This window comes from Thalassophryne amazonica, chromosome 5 (assembly GCF_902500255.1).
Source record: "Thalassophryne amazonica chromosome 5, fThaAma1.1, whole genome shotgun sequence".
Lineage (NCBI taxonomy): Eukaryota > Metazoa > Chordata > Actinopteri > Batrachoidiformes > Batrachoididae > Thalassophryne > Thalassophryne amazonica.
Window position 1 is genome coordinate 101,667,252 of NC_047107.1, and position 15,375 is coordinate 101,682,626.

General features: G+C 42.1%; 1 long non-coding RNA gene across 1 annotated transcript; it reads left to right on the forward strand.

Moving 5' to 3' along the window:
• Positions 1-239: 239 nt before the first annotated feature.
• Positions 240-14,983, forward strand: LOC117509851. The gene is made up of 3 exons (XR_004560564.1): positions 240-333; positions 2,902-2,903; positions 14,954-14,983. It is a non-coding gene; the product is annotated as an uncharacterized LOC117509851 (long non-coding RNA).
• The last annotated feature ends 392 nt before the right edge of the window (positions 14,984-15,375 follow it).

Below are 15,375 nucleotides of genomic sequence, written 5' to 3' on the forward strand. Positions count from 1 at the left end.
TCACTCGGGGGAGGAGGAGTAACAGGAAGACAGAGGACGGGAAGGAGAAGAACAGTAGTAGCCAGTAAACCAGTAACAATCAGTATGTCTGGTATTTATATCTATACTGGCAAATTGTTTTTTTTTTTTTTTGTTTTTTTACTTTCTCTTGTAATGCTCTGTGTGCTTCTTACCCTGTGTGCTGCTACACAATGCTGCTGGAACCTTAATGTCCCTGAAGGAGCCTTCCCAAGGGAGAAACTGTACATATTCCAATGTTTGTCTGATCACCAGTCACATCTTCATGGTGGACTGAAACTGAAAAGGATTTTAATACATCAAACTGGATCAAATGTAATCTCAAGTCTGCCATGTGACGTTTGGCAAACTGTACCTGAAATTTCACACGGAGGTGAATTAGGGAGAAATCAGGGTATATCTGACTGGGCCACAACAGCTTGCAACCAGCATCCGCAAGGGATTTCATAAAATGTTGTGCAACTTTTGTGGGGTCTTCACCATCCCCTTGTGTGAGTTGCAGGGCGCTGCTCGCACATCGCTTTAATTTTGAATAGTTCAAAAAAATTGGTGAGACAAAGTGTCTCGCCAGATAGTCACACAAAAGCATCACAAACCCTTCTGAATGTAGTCTCCGCGAGTAATAACGTGCATAACATGAGACAGCTTGTGAGGAGGTGATGACACACTTTTCCTTTTATATGATTAGAGAGGAATGGCACTTCTGGAAGTGGCTGAGCAAGTACAGCAGCCTGTGGTGCCGGCCTGGCCATGCACGCATCATGCTGGACCTCATCTGTGTGGGGGATGAGGGCGACACCAATGTACTTGCTTCTGTATTTTACTTTATTTTTGTTGAGGACCACAAAATAAAATACCTTTTACACTTTACCGTGTTATTCTTGGCAATTTTATATACTGTATTGTTGAGATGCAGTGGGCTGTCACTGCTGGACAATGTACCTGCCATCTTAGTAGAGAAGCTTGAATCTTCGACTGGACTGGGTTGCTTGACGTGAGGACGTTTCGCTTCAAATCACAGAAGCTTCCTCAGCTAAAATTCTTGCTCTGGTAGTCTGACTTCTGTCTTGACTCTTGTAGAGAAGAATAAAACAGAAGCCAACAAAAGCTGGAGTTTTTAACCTAACCAGACCCCACCTACCGAGAGGCAGACTGCTATAGGCTAGTGACTAAACAATAGCTCTAATTAGCACCTATTGTGCTCTAGTTAGCACTCTCCTAATGACAGGACGGAAGCCTCCCCTGATGGCTCCCTTGACGACTCTCCTGATGATGTGAATGTCTCATTACCATGAACAAAAGACTGAAACTGCTTTGACCTGAGTACCACATTGTAAACAGGGGACAAAGCGTGTCTGAGACCCGCTCCACGGTTAAGGCTGGGTTTCAACTGTTTTACAAAGAACGCTTCCTTGACACCTCTCTCAAACCATTTCTTTGTAAAACAGTTGAAACCCAGCCTTAACCGTGGAGCGGGTCTCAGACACACTTTGTCCCCTGTTTACAATGTGGTACTCAGGTCAAAGCAGTTTCAGTCTTTTGTTCATGGTAATGAGTCATTCACGTCATCAGGAGAGAGTCGTCAAGGGAGCCATCAGGGGAGGCTTCCGTCCTGTCATTAGGAGAGTGCTAACTAGAGCACAATAGGTGCTAATTAGAGCTATTGTTTAGTCACTAGCCTATAGCAGTCTGCCTCTCGGTAGGTGGGGTCTGGTTAGGTTAAAAAACTCCAGCTTTTGTTGGCTTCTGGTTTATTCTTCTCTACAAGAGTCAAGACAGAAGTCAGACTACCAGAGCAAGAATTTTAGCTGAGGAAGCTTCTGTGATTTGAAGCGAAACGTTCTCACGTCAAGCAACCCAGTCCAGTTGAAGATTCAAGCTTCTCTACTATGGAAACCACCTGGACAACTGAGAGCCTACACAGTACCTGCCATCTGTGAGTACACTTTCATCCACTCTGGATGGCCATTCTTTTCTTCCCTTTATTCTTGCTCCTTCTCTTAAAAAATCTTATTATTTACTTATTTATTTTATTTTATTTTATTATTATTTACAATGCTTTTTCATCCATGTCTACATTCATAGGGAATTTCTGCAGCATCTTTTCACATAATAACAGCATGGTTGGTTGGATTTATTTGGTAGAACTCATACTTATATACATAATACATTAAAGTGTAAAAAAACCCCACTTATTTCCAATGTGGTCCTCAAAGTATCATAGCAGGCCACAGCTATCCTTAGTACGTGAGCTCCTGAGCACCTGAAGAGTCGTGCCATCCAGTGGAGAGGTGTTGTGTTCTGTGAGATTGACAGGTGTAAAGAATCAGTGGCCTAAAGCAGCCAAATGTCTCAGTAATGAGAGAAATCAGTGCTCTTGTGTAGAAAAGAGAGTATCAGTGCCACAGTTCCGGGCATGGCTGTGTGTTTCTCTCCTCTCATCATGTTGCTTTCATCTTTCTCTGTATCTCATGTTTTTCAATCTTTTTCTGTACAAGTGTGTTGGCCATATGGTCATGGCCCTCAAGAGTTCCTCCCTGTTGGACATCATTTAATCCGTACACCTACTCTCCATCAGTGCACCATTTACACCATATCTTCACTGAGTCTTGACTAACTCTTCACTGAATTAATTGTGTTGCCAGCCCGGTATTTATACCCTTGGCCGCTCTTTGTGAGCTACAGGTCTGAAGATGTTTGTTCTCTGGCTCAGTGCAGTGGTTCCCAGACTTTTCTGCAGGCCTCCCCTTTTGCAGATAAGAGCATTTTCGAGTCCCCCCCCACCACCACCACCACCATCACACCCATACTTTTGCTTCCAAACTCCATCACATGATTATCATCAGTGTTGCCACATACAGCAGATGATTTCCAGCACAAAAGCTGTTAAAAAGTCCCAAAACACACAAAACTACATACGGTGCATCAGGAAAGTATTCACAGTGCTTCACTTTTACCACATTTTGTTATGTTACAACCTTATTCCAAAATGGAGTAAATTAATTTTTTTCCCTCAAAATTGTACTCACTACACCCCATAATGACAAAATGAAGTGTTTTTTTTATTTTTTGCAAATTTATTAAAAATAAAAAAAACTAAGAAATCTCATGCACATAAGTATTCAAACCCTTTGCTCAATACTTTGTTGATGCACCTTTGCCAGCAATTACGAACTCAAGTCTTCTTGAATATGATGCCACAAGCTTGGTGCACATATCTTTGGGCAGTTTTGCTCATTCCTCTTTGCAACACCTCTCAATCTCCATCAGGTTGGATGGGGAGCATTGGTGCACAGCCATTTTGGCAGCTTCTCCAGGGTTTACAATGCCTCTCGGCCATTGACCAATGGGGCAGGCTCCAGCCCTTAATTGACCATTAATTGGTTCTTAATCTCCTTAATTGGGATTAGCCAGTTTAGATAATGAATGAATGAATGATGTTCTCTCACTATGCAACTGGCATGCCTCTCCAAGGATTCTTCAAAGAGACCAAGTGCCAAAGACATCCTAGTGCTGCCTTAAACACGGTGATCGTCCAGATCTCACACCAACACAGTAAGACAGGAAGCACCAGGATCCTCAAGACTTGGACAATCAGTCTCCTGCACAGGTAACAACATGAGGTGTGAGATCCATAAGCTATTCCTAGTCACTCAAAATGTATGTGTATTTTATGTTAATACTCTGTGTTTGCTTATAACTTGACATCAATCAATCAATCAATTTTTTTTATATAGCGCCAAATCACAAATCACGGTCCGATTGGGGAGGGGCCCAGAGAAAACTACAGAGTCCGACATTGTTTTTGCAAAGTTACACACCGATTTAATGTTAATTTTAGTGACCTCCGATTGGCGTAACCGGGTGTCATTACTGCCGACGTGAATTACAATCTTACCAAATTTACGCTTAGCCTTAGCCAGCAGTTTCAAATTTCCTTCAATGTCGCCTGCTCTGGCCCCCGGAAGACAATTGACTATGGTTGCTGGTGTCGCTAACGTCACATTTCTCAAAACAGAGTCGCCAATAACCAGAGTTTGATCCTCGGCGGGTGTGTCGTCGAGTGGGGAAAAACGGTTAGAGATGTGAACGGGTTGGCGGTGTACACGGGGCTTCTGTTTAAGGCTACGCTTCCTCCTCACAGTCACCCAGTCAGCCTGCTTTCCCGGCTGCTCGGGATCTGCCAGGGGGGAACTAACGGCGGCTAAGCTACCTTGGTCCGCACCAACTACAGGGGCCTGGCTAACTGTAGAATTTTCCACGGTGCGGAGCCGAGTCTCCAATTCGCCCAGCCTGGCCTCCAAAGCTACGAATAAGCTACACTTATTACAAGTACCGTTACTGCTAAAGGAGGCCGAGGAATAACTAAACATTTCACACCCAGAGCAGAAAAGTGCGGGAGAGACAGGAGAAGCCGCCATGCTAAATCGGCTAAGAGCTAGTAGCTACGCTAAGCTAGCGGATTCCTAAAAACATGCAAAGTGAATAATGTGTAAATAATTTAGAGGTGATTCAGCAGAAGGAGTGCTTTAGTTAAGGCACATAAAGATTACACTGGGAAACAAATCGTAATCTAGATAACTAGATCAATCTAACTGCGCAGATTAAACAGCTAACAGATACAGCAAAACACCGCTGTGCTCCGGAACAGGAAGTGATACAATACCGCAGTGAGAGCCAACCACCAGTAGAGGCAAGCAAGAGCAAGAAGTCAGAGTAACCTCTATATTAACATCAGACAGTAAATATAAAATTAAAGCAAGAATCTGCAGCACACTTGTGAAATATGTAGACACCCACGAATGAGCGCTGAGATTGATGAGGAATAATGAGAGCCTGGTGTGCTGTCTTTAGAAGTCAGATCTCACACTATACAGCCACAAAGACCGGGGCCTTCAATTCTGAAGTCGCAAACCCTGAGGCTATTCAATGTTTCAAAGCCACTTATCATCTTGTCCTGTGTGATAGATGTCTCTACAAGGCTGCATGATGTATGTACCCACAACAGACTATTAAAATCTCCCAGCAGCAACTTTTAGCTGTCCTTCTCTACACAGCATCTGAAATGTAGCATGACCTTTCTGGTCCCATCAGACCGTCAGGCTGCCTCCTTCATGTTGCTGGGTCCAGCGTGGGCTGACAGAATTCAAAAGGTGGAACCAAATCAGAGTCGTAAAGCTACTTACAGCACATCTTCCCCCTTGACACTTTCAATTTCCACAACTATCTATACAGACCTCAGTATAAAACACTACTTAGCGAAGGTCTTCTGACACTGAATTATGCATTCACTCATCTTAAATAACTTGTGGTGCTGATGATACAATTTGCTGGCAGCCTAATGATAGAATAACACTTTATCTCAGTGTCACAGGACCAAAGGGCACATGGGAAAGCAATTCAGTGAATCTGAATTCAACATCGCACATGACAAGAAAGATCTTATGTCTAATGCATGACACTGTTGACCCTGTTTTGCAGACATTAGTAAGCAATCATTCATACCCAGTGGTTATGCAAGATCATTTGGCAGAAAAAGCTCCATTCTTTAAATGGACTGCATTTCTATAGCAAACACTCAAAGCACTTTACAATGATGCCTCACTTTCACCCATTCACAAACAAGGTAAGCATGCTGCCATGTGAGGTGCTCAACTGCCTATCAGGAGCTATTTGGAGTTTATGTAATTCTATTTCAACAATCCCAGATAAGCGGTTGAAGATGTGTGTATATATGTATAGAGCGCCAAATAACAGCAAAGCTGCCTCAAGGTATTTCACACAAGTAAGGTCTAATCTGGTAGTGTCCAAAGTGTTCCAGAAAGGGCCAAGAGGGTGCAGGTTTTCTTTGCAGCCACTGACTGATTTCACTTATGAACTCATCCCATCACCTGCTGGAGTCAGTGGCTGCAAAAAAAAACCCTGCACCCTCTTGGCCCTTTCTGGAATACTTTGGACACCACTGGGTTCAACTTTTACCAACCCCTAGAGCAAGCACACAAGTGACAGTGGTAAGGAAAAGCTCCCTCTGATAATCTTGAGGAAGAAACCTCAAGCAGACCAGACTCAAAGGGGTGACCCCCTTTTAATTATTTAAAAATCATACAGTGTGATTTTCTGATTTTTTTTTTTTAGATTCTGTCTCTCACAGTTGAAGTGTACCTACGATAAAAAAAATTACAGACCTCTATAGGTGGGAAAACTTGTAAAATCGACAGTGGATGAAGTACTTATTTGCCTCACTGTACATCCATTCCTGTATTTAAAGACATAAGTAATTAGACTGTGGCACATTTCTTCTTAAATTTTATTTTGTCTCTACATCACCACAATGGAGTGTAAATAAAACAATCAAGCTGTGCTTGTAGTGTAGACTTTAATCTTAAAATAATGGGGCTTGAAAAAAAAGACAAAAATAAAATATACATTAACCATTGAGGGATTACAGCCATTTTTAAATACAAAATCCCTCTATTTTCAAAGGTCATATGTAATTGGACAAACTAAATATGAAAAGAACTCAGTCTTACATAGGTCCATTCCATAGTCCACCCATTTACAGCTGGTTGGACTGAGACAATGCAGATGAAATGGCTTGTCCAAGGACACAGGCAGGTAGCATGACCAGTAATCTAACCCCACTTGACATATTGGTAGCCCGACTCCTGTCCCCCATTGAGGTACCTGCTCTCTTAATCAAATCAAATCAAAATCAAATCAATTTTATTTATATAGCGCCAAATCACAACAAACAGTTGCCCCAAGGCGCTTTATATTGTAAGGGAAGGCCATACAATAATTACGGAAAAACCCCAACGGTCAAAACGACCCCGTGTGAGCAAGCACTTGGCAACAGTGGGAAAGATAAACTCCCTTTTAACAGGAAAAAACCTCCAGCAGAACCAGGCTCAGGGAGGGCCAGTCCTCTATGGGTGAGATATGCTCTCTCCTTCTAGTCCCTGTTAGTACTCTAGCTGCAGCATTTTGAATTAACTGAAGGCTTTCAGGGAACTTTTAGGACAATCAATCAATCAATCAACTTTTTTCTTATATAGCGCCAAATCACAACAAACAGTTGCCCAAAGGCGCTCCATATTGTAAGGCAAGGCCATACAATAATTATGAAAAACCCCAACGGTCAAAACGACCCCCTATGAGCAAGCACTTGGCCACAGTGGGAAGGAAAAACTCCCTTTTAACAGGAAGAAACCTCCAGCAGAACCAGGCTCAGGGAGGGGCAGTCTTCTGCTGAGACTGGTTGGGGCTGAGGGAAAGAACCAGGAAAAAGACATGCCGAGAAGGGGGGCAGAGATCGATCACTAATGATTAAATGCAGAGTGATGCATACGGAGCAAAAAGAGAAAGAAACAGTGCATCATGGGAACCCCCCCACACTCTACGTCTAAAGCAACATAACCAAGGGATGGTCCAGGGTCACCCGATCCAGCCCTAACTATAAGCCTTAGCGAAAAGGAAAGTTTTAAGCCTAATCTTAAAAGTAGAGAGGGTATCTGTCTCCCTGATCTGAATTGGGAGCTGGTTCCACAGGAGAGGAGCCTGAAAGCTGAAGGCTCTGCCTCCCATTCTACTCTTACGAACCCTAGGAACTACAAGTAAGCCCGCAGTCTGAGAGCGAAGCGCTCTAATGGGGTAATATGGTACTACGAGGTCCCTAAGATAAGATGGGACCTGATTATTCAAAACCTTATAAGTAAGAAGAAGAATTTTAAATTCTATTCTAGAATTAACAGGAAGCCAATGAAGAGAGGCCAACACGGGTGAGATATGCTCTCTCCTGCTAGTCCCCATCAGTACTCTAGCTGCAGCATTCTGAACCAACTGAAGGCTTTTTAGGGAACTTTTAGGACAACCTGATAATAATGAATTACAATAGTCCAGCCTAGAGGAAATAAATGCATGAATTAGTTTTTCAGCATCACTCTGAGACAAGACCTTTCTGATTTTAGAGATATTGCGTAAATGCAAAAAGGCAGTCCTACATATTTGTTTAATATGCGCTTTGAATGACATATCCTGATCAAAAATGACTCCAAGATTTCTCACAGTATTACTAGAGATCAGGGAAATGCCATCCAGAGTAACAATCTGGTTAGACACCATGCTTCTAAGATTTGTGGGGCCAAGTACAATAACTTCAGTTTTATCTGAGTTTAAAAGCAGGAAATTAGAGGTCATCCATGTCTTTATGTCTGTAAGACAATCCTGCAGTTTAGCTAATTGGTGTGTATCCTCTGGCTTCATGGATAGATAAAGCTGGGTATCATCTGCGTAACAATGAAAATTTAAGCAATACCGTCTAATAATACTGCCTAAGGGAAGCATGTATAAAGTGAATAAAATTGGTCCTAGCACAGAACCTTGTGGAACTCCATAATTAACTTTAGTCTGTGAAGAAGATTCCCCATTTACATGAACAAACTGTAATCTATTAGACAAATATGATTCAAACCACCGCAGCGCAGTGCCTTTAATACCTATGACATGCTCTAATCTCTGTAATAAAATTTTATGGTCAACAGTATCAAAAGCAGCACTGAGGTCCAACAGAACAAGCACAGAGATAAGTCCACTGTCCGAAGCCATAAGAAGATCATTTGTAACCTTCACTAATGCTGTTTCTGTACTATGATGAATTCTAAAACCTGACTGAAACTCTTCAAATAGACCATTCCTCTGCAGGTGATCAGTTAGCTGTTTTACAACTACCCTCTCAAGAATCTTTGAGAGAAAAGGAAGGTTGGAGATTGGCCTATAATTAGCTAAGATAGCTGGGTCAAGTGATGGCTTTTTAAGTAATGGTTTAATTACTGCCACCTTAAAGGCCTGTGGTACATAACCAACTAACAAAGATATATTGATCATATTTAAGATTGAAGCATTAAATAATGGTAGGACTTCCTTGAGCAGCCTGGCAGGAATGGGGTCTAATAAACATGTTGATGGTTTGGATGAAGTAACTAATGAAAATAACTCAGACAGAACAATCAGAGAGAAAGAGTCTAACCAAATACCGGCATCACTGAAAGCAGCCAAAGATAACGATACATCTTTGGGATGGTTATGAGTAATTTTTTCTCTAATAGTCAAAATTTTGTTAGCAAAGAAAGTCATGAAGTCATTACTAGTTAAAGTTAATGGAATACTCAGCTCAATAGAGCTCTGACTCTTTGTCAGCCTGGCTACAGTGCTGAAAAGAAACCTGGGGTTGTTCTTATTTTCTTCAATTAGTGATGAGTAGAAAGATGTCCTAGCTTTACGGAGGGCTTTTTTATAGAGCAACAAACTCTTTTTCCAGGCTAAGTGAAGATCTTCTAAATTAGTGAGACGCCATTTCCTCTCCAACTTACAGGTTATCTGCTTTAAGCTACGAGTTGTGAGTTATACCACGGAGTCAGACACTTCTGATTTAAAGCTCTCTTTTTCAGAGGAGCTACAGCATCCAAAGTTGTCTTCAATGAGGATGTAAAACTATTGACGAGATACTCTATCTCACTTACAGAGTTTAGGTAGCTACTCTGCACTGTGTTGGTATATGGCATTAGAGAACATAAAGAAGGAATCATATCCTTAAACCTAGTTACAGCGCTTTCTGAAAGACTTCTAGTGTAATGAAACGTATTCCCCACTGCTGGGTAGTCCATCAGAGTAAATGTAAATGTTATTAAGAAATGATCAGACAGAAGGGAGTTTTCAGGGAATACTGTTAAGTCTTCAATTTCCATATCATAAGTCAGAACAAGATCTAAGATATGATTAAAGTGGTGGGTGGACTCATTGACTTTTTGAGCAAAGCCAATAGAGTCTAATAATAGATTAAATGCAGTGTTGAGGCTGTCATTCTCAGCATCTGTGTGGATGTTAAAATCACCCACTATAATTATCTTATCTGAGCTAAGCACTAAGTCAGACAAAAGGTCTGAAAATTCACAGAGAAACTCACAGTAACGACCAGGTGGACGATAGATAATAACAAATAAAGCTGGTTTTTGGGACTTCCATTTGGATGGACAAGACTAAGAGTCAAGCTTTCAAATGAATTAAAGCTCTGTCTGGGTTTTTGATTAATTAATAAGCTGGAGTGGAAGATTGCTGCTAATCCTCCGCCTCGGCCCGTGCTACGAGCGTTCTGGCAGTTAGTGTGACTCGGGGGTGTTGACTCATTTAAACTAACATATTCATCCTGCTGTAACCAGGTTTCTGTAAGGCAGAATAAATCAATATGTTGATCAATTATTATATCATTTACTAACAGGGACTTAGAAGAGAGAGACCTAATGTTTAATAGACCACATTTAACTGTTTTAGTCTGTGGTGCAGTTGAAGGTGCTATATTATTTTTTCTTTTTGAATTTTTATGCTTAAATAGATTTTTACTGGTTATTGGTGGTCTGGGAGCAGACACCGTCTCTACGGGGATGGGGTAATGAGGGGATGGCAGGGGGAGAGAAGCTGCAGAGAGGTGTGTAAGACTACAGCTCTGCTTCCTGGTCCCAACCCTGGATAGTCACGGTTTGGAGGATTTAAGAAAATTGGCCAGATTTCTAGAAATGAGAGCTGCTCCATCCAAAGTGGGATGGATGCCGTCTCTCCTAACAAGACCAGGTTTTCCCCAGAAGCTTTGCCAATTATCTATGAAGCCCACCTAATTTTTGGACACCACTCAGACAGCCAGCAATTCAAGGAGAACATGCGGCTAAACATGTCACTCCCGGTCCGATTGGGGAGGGGCCCAGAGAAAACTACAGAGTCCGACATTGTTTTTGCAAAGTTAGACGCCGATTCAATGTTAATTTTAGTGACCTCCGATTGGCGTAACCGGGTGTCATTACTGCCGACGTGAATTACAATCTTATCAAATTTACGCTTAGCCTTAGCCAGCAGTTTCAAATTTCCTTCAATGTCGCCTGCTCTGGCCCCCGGAAGACAATTGACTATGGTTGCTGGTGTCGCTAACTTCACATTTCTCAAAACAGAGTCGCCAATAACCAGAGTTTGATCTTCGGTGGGTGTGTCGCCAAGTGGGGAAAAAACTGTTAGAAATGTGAACGGGTTGGCGGTGTACACGGGGCTTCTGTTTAGGGCTATGCTTCCTCCTCACAGTCACCCAGTCGGCCTGCTTTCCCGGCTGCTCGGGATCTGCTGGAAGGGAACTAATGGCGGCTAAGCCACCCCTGGTCTTTTCCACGGTGCGGAGCCGAGTCTCCAATTCGCCCAGCCTGGCCTCCAAAGCTACGAATAAGCTACACTTATTACAAGTACCATTACTGCTAAAGGAGGCCAAGGAATAACTAAACATTTCACACCCAGAGCAGAAAAGTGCGGGAGAGACAGGAGAAGCCGCCATGCTAAACCGGCTAAGAGCTAGTAGCTGCGCTAAGCTAGCGGATTCCTAAAAACACACAAAGTGAATAATGTGTAAATAATTTAGAGGTGATTCAGCAGAGGGAGTGCTTTAGTTAAGGCACGTGAAGATTACACTGTGAAACAAATCGTTATCTAGTTATCTAGATCAATCTAACTGCGCAGATTAAACAGCTAACAGATACAGAAAAACACAGCTGGGCTCTGGAACAGGAAGTGATACAATACCGCAGTGAGAGCCAACCACCAGTAGAGGCAATGTACGTTTATTTTAAAAACAACATATCACTGTTACATTGCTTCTTTGTGGGCTATGTTGATTTTGCCAACACACTGAATTCAGTTGACTGTTCTGCTTTCTGGAACATTTTGAGAATTTATAGGATCCCCATGAAGTTGTTGGACATCATAGCCACCCTCCACACAGGAACTGCAAGTCTTATATGGGTCCAGGAAGGAGTTTCTGACTTTTTTCCAGTAAATTCTGGCATTATATCAAAACCAGTGGTACACAAGGGCTGGACACAACTGCTAAGCTCAGACACTGGACAGATTTGGTCAAAAGGTTTTACTAAGTTGACAAGCAGGGTTTGGTACACAAAAAACAGTCCAAAATCAGCAATGGCAACAAATTCATAAGGTTAAGGCTTGGTCCAAAAAACAAGCAGGTAATCATTAAACACAGCAAGGCAAAAACAGGTCGAGGAAAATACAGAGAACAAGGCTGGAAGCAAAGGCATAAAGCACAATGATCTGATTGGGAAAGTGAGAGAAACGAGAGGCTTAAATACAAGGTGTGATGAGCAGGTAATAGAAAACAGGTGTGCAGGAAAACTCCAGAACAAGGTGTGGAAAACAGAAGGAGAACCGTCCTCCACCAAGCACCCAAGTGACAGACAAGAGAAATCAGACATACAAAACCTAAGCAGAAAAGTAACAGACCAAATTACATCAAGACATGATAAAATCCACAATCCTGACATACTTTGTGTGGATGTGTTCTGGCTCCTTCACTGTTCAAAGCTTGTTTAGATTGAGTATTGGGTAGGATTGGGAATACTACCAGCTTTGGTGCCTTGGCTGAAGAAGAAAGATTTAGTGACCTTGACTTCTCAGATGATGCTGCAACCTTCCCCAGAATTAATGGATGTCCTAATCATTTGAAAAGCTGAGTGAGGAGTCAGAGTGTTTGGATTCTGTCTGCAGTAAAGTATTGAACTTGTAGAGACATTTACTTATCTTGGAAGTGACATTCATGGCTTTGGGTCCTCAGACTTTGATGGTGAGAAATGGCTGGGAAGAGCTTATGGTGTCACTAGGACATTAACTCATGAAGAACCACAGGTTCTAGATGTGGTAGTTTGTACAATATACGGACAGCTTCCTCCATGGTGTACAATAGAGAAGTGGAAAACACCAAAAAGTTCACAATATTGCAGTGTGACACTGTTCATTACATTACCATTAATTTACTATCTGGTATAAGATACAGATCCACTGAACCAACTGCTACACATCTATCACAATAAATAGCTTTATCTCGAGGGTTTAAAGCATCATAATAACCGTACATTCTCTCCATTTTTTCTATCACGCACCAGCCTCCTTGAAATCCAGAATGGAGATGGCACCTGTCCTGCAGCAAATCATTCATGTGATTGAAAACCCTCTATAGACACACAAAAATTTTTTTGGTGTTTATGAAAGTCTTTATTTGAGGTTTAATCTGTTTTCAGTTGTGTTCAATTTTCTAAAATCAATTTTGTCATCAATAAGCTTTTCTGAAGCTGCTTAACAATATTCCATGTAAAGAAATTATGAATAACTGAAGTTTCATATTTGCACGGTGCCATGTAAACATTAGATCAAATTTCTTTTTTTCTTTTTTTTTTTGGCCTGTGTGAGACACTGGTGAAACACAATTCTGCTGTTTTGTCCAGAGTGTCAACATGTTAATTTTGGGTTTGGGGTCACATGCATAAAGAAAAAGTCCAGATTTGAATCTGCTGTCTGGAATGTTAGAGGATGGATGAATTCTATCAGGTCTGCAGCAACCTCACAGGATTTTATTTTGAAATACAGGCTCTTATTGTGGAAGTATGTATTTGTCTGATCACCTTGCTGTTTTCACGACTTGAATCCTCATGAAAAATACACAAGTATGCCAAAGGACAAAAGTCAGCTCTTTCTGGATTTAAATTGATGCTCTGGTACACAAACACACAGAGGCCACTTCCCTTTTGTTACATGGATGAGGTCACTGGACAGAAATGATTGGTGATGCCAATATCTTTGTAGGATAACAAAGGTCCAAGTCTTTAGGGTCCTGGTGTTTCCTGTCTTCCTGTATGGTTGTGAGACTTGGACACTCACCAATGACATAAGGGAACTACTGGATGTTTTTGGTACTAGGTCTCTTTGGAGAATCTCTAGGTGTTTGTGTCCAACAAACAGTTACTTAGAAAAACTCAGATGAGGACTATCACTTGCATTATGAGGGAGCATCAGCTGTGACATTTTGGCCATGTCACCTGTTTCTCTGGACGTGATCCAGCATGCACAAGCCTCAGTTTTGAAGACCCCAGCAACTTGAAAAAGCCAAAAGGATGCCCACTCTTAACCTGGCTGCAACGGATAGATAATTAGATTTTAGAGGTGGGGCTGGACCAGTTCTCTACCTGTTTGGTTGTGATCCAGGACCCAAGGCGGTCCCATGGTGTTGTGGATCTGGCAACCAGAGCATTCTCCAACTCCTGAACTGATCTCAACTAAGGGGATGGATGCATTAACATTTGAAACCACTGAATATGCCTTGGAAACACACACACACACACACGTTGCATGTAGCATAATGTTCTGTTAGATCTATAACATATGAAGAAAACAGAGGTAACAAACAGACTGAAGAGTTTTACTGTCTGTGTTGCTGGCTGCAGACCAGGAGCGTCTGTGCGATGACACCTGAAGGTGCTGGACACAGACAGGAGGATGAAGTAGGTGGGCAGTGCAGCCAGTGTGCACTTAAACATGATGCATGATGTGCATATACTGTTCTCCCTTATAACACATCTGCTCAGTCACAATCAGTTTCTGCAATGTGCGTCACCTCAAGACTGAACTGCAAACGTGTGACCTTCTTTCTGTAAATCAGCATGTTCACTGCTGTGATTGTTCAATATTTAACCTGCAGCCCAAAGCTGAGCGAATGAGATAAAATTCCCCCCACCCCCACCCCCCCAGGCTCCCGAGTGTTGCTGCTGTTTTTGTTTGTCTTATTCTGAGAGACTTTGTCTGCTTTCTCCAGCGGAGAGAGCTGCATGCTGTAACATCACCGCTGCTGTTCCTGGCATCTGTCTCATGAGGCAAATGTGATTTGTTTTGTTTCATCCTCACGGAAACAAGGAATTAAAGTGAGACATACCGAGACGAAAGCAAAATGGAGACACCTGGAAATTCACTTCAAATAATTCAGCAATTATTTGGTTTGAAACATTTCGACTACATGTGTCATTTACACTAGGCTGCAAATGTAAGCCTGCGTCCTGTAGGTTAGAGTCTTCCATGTGCCTTCTGGCAAACTGTGGCCGAGGTGCAAATTATCTTTTGAAAACTTTTTCTGTGACTAATGAAGCAAGTCACAAAAGTGTGGCTCAGCACAGTCTTTCTATTCACAACCGTTGAAGTTTGCAATGCCTTCACAGATGCATTGTGTCTTGGTGGCTTCCCTCACTCGTCTCCTTCATGCACATCCGTTGTTGATGGCTGCCTGCTGCAGATGGTTTTACAATACAGTACCACACTATTTCTATTCATGACATCAGGGCCAGAGCTCAGGTTATGAGATAAGTCATGATTTGATCAAACCCAACCTCTGTGTAGTCCATCCATCCATTTTCTATACCCACTTACTCCAATTAAGGCTCATGATGGGGCTGGAACCTATCCCGGCAGTCATAGGGCGTGCTGCCAGTCTAT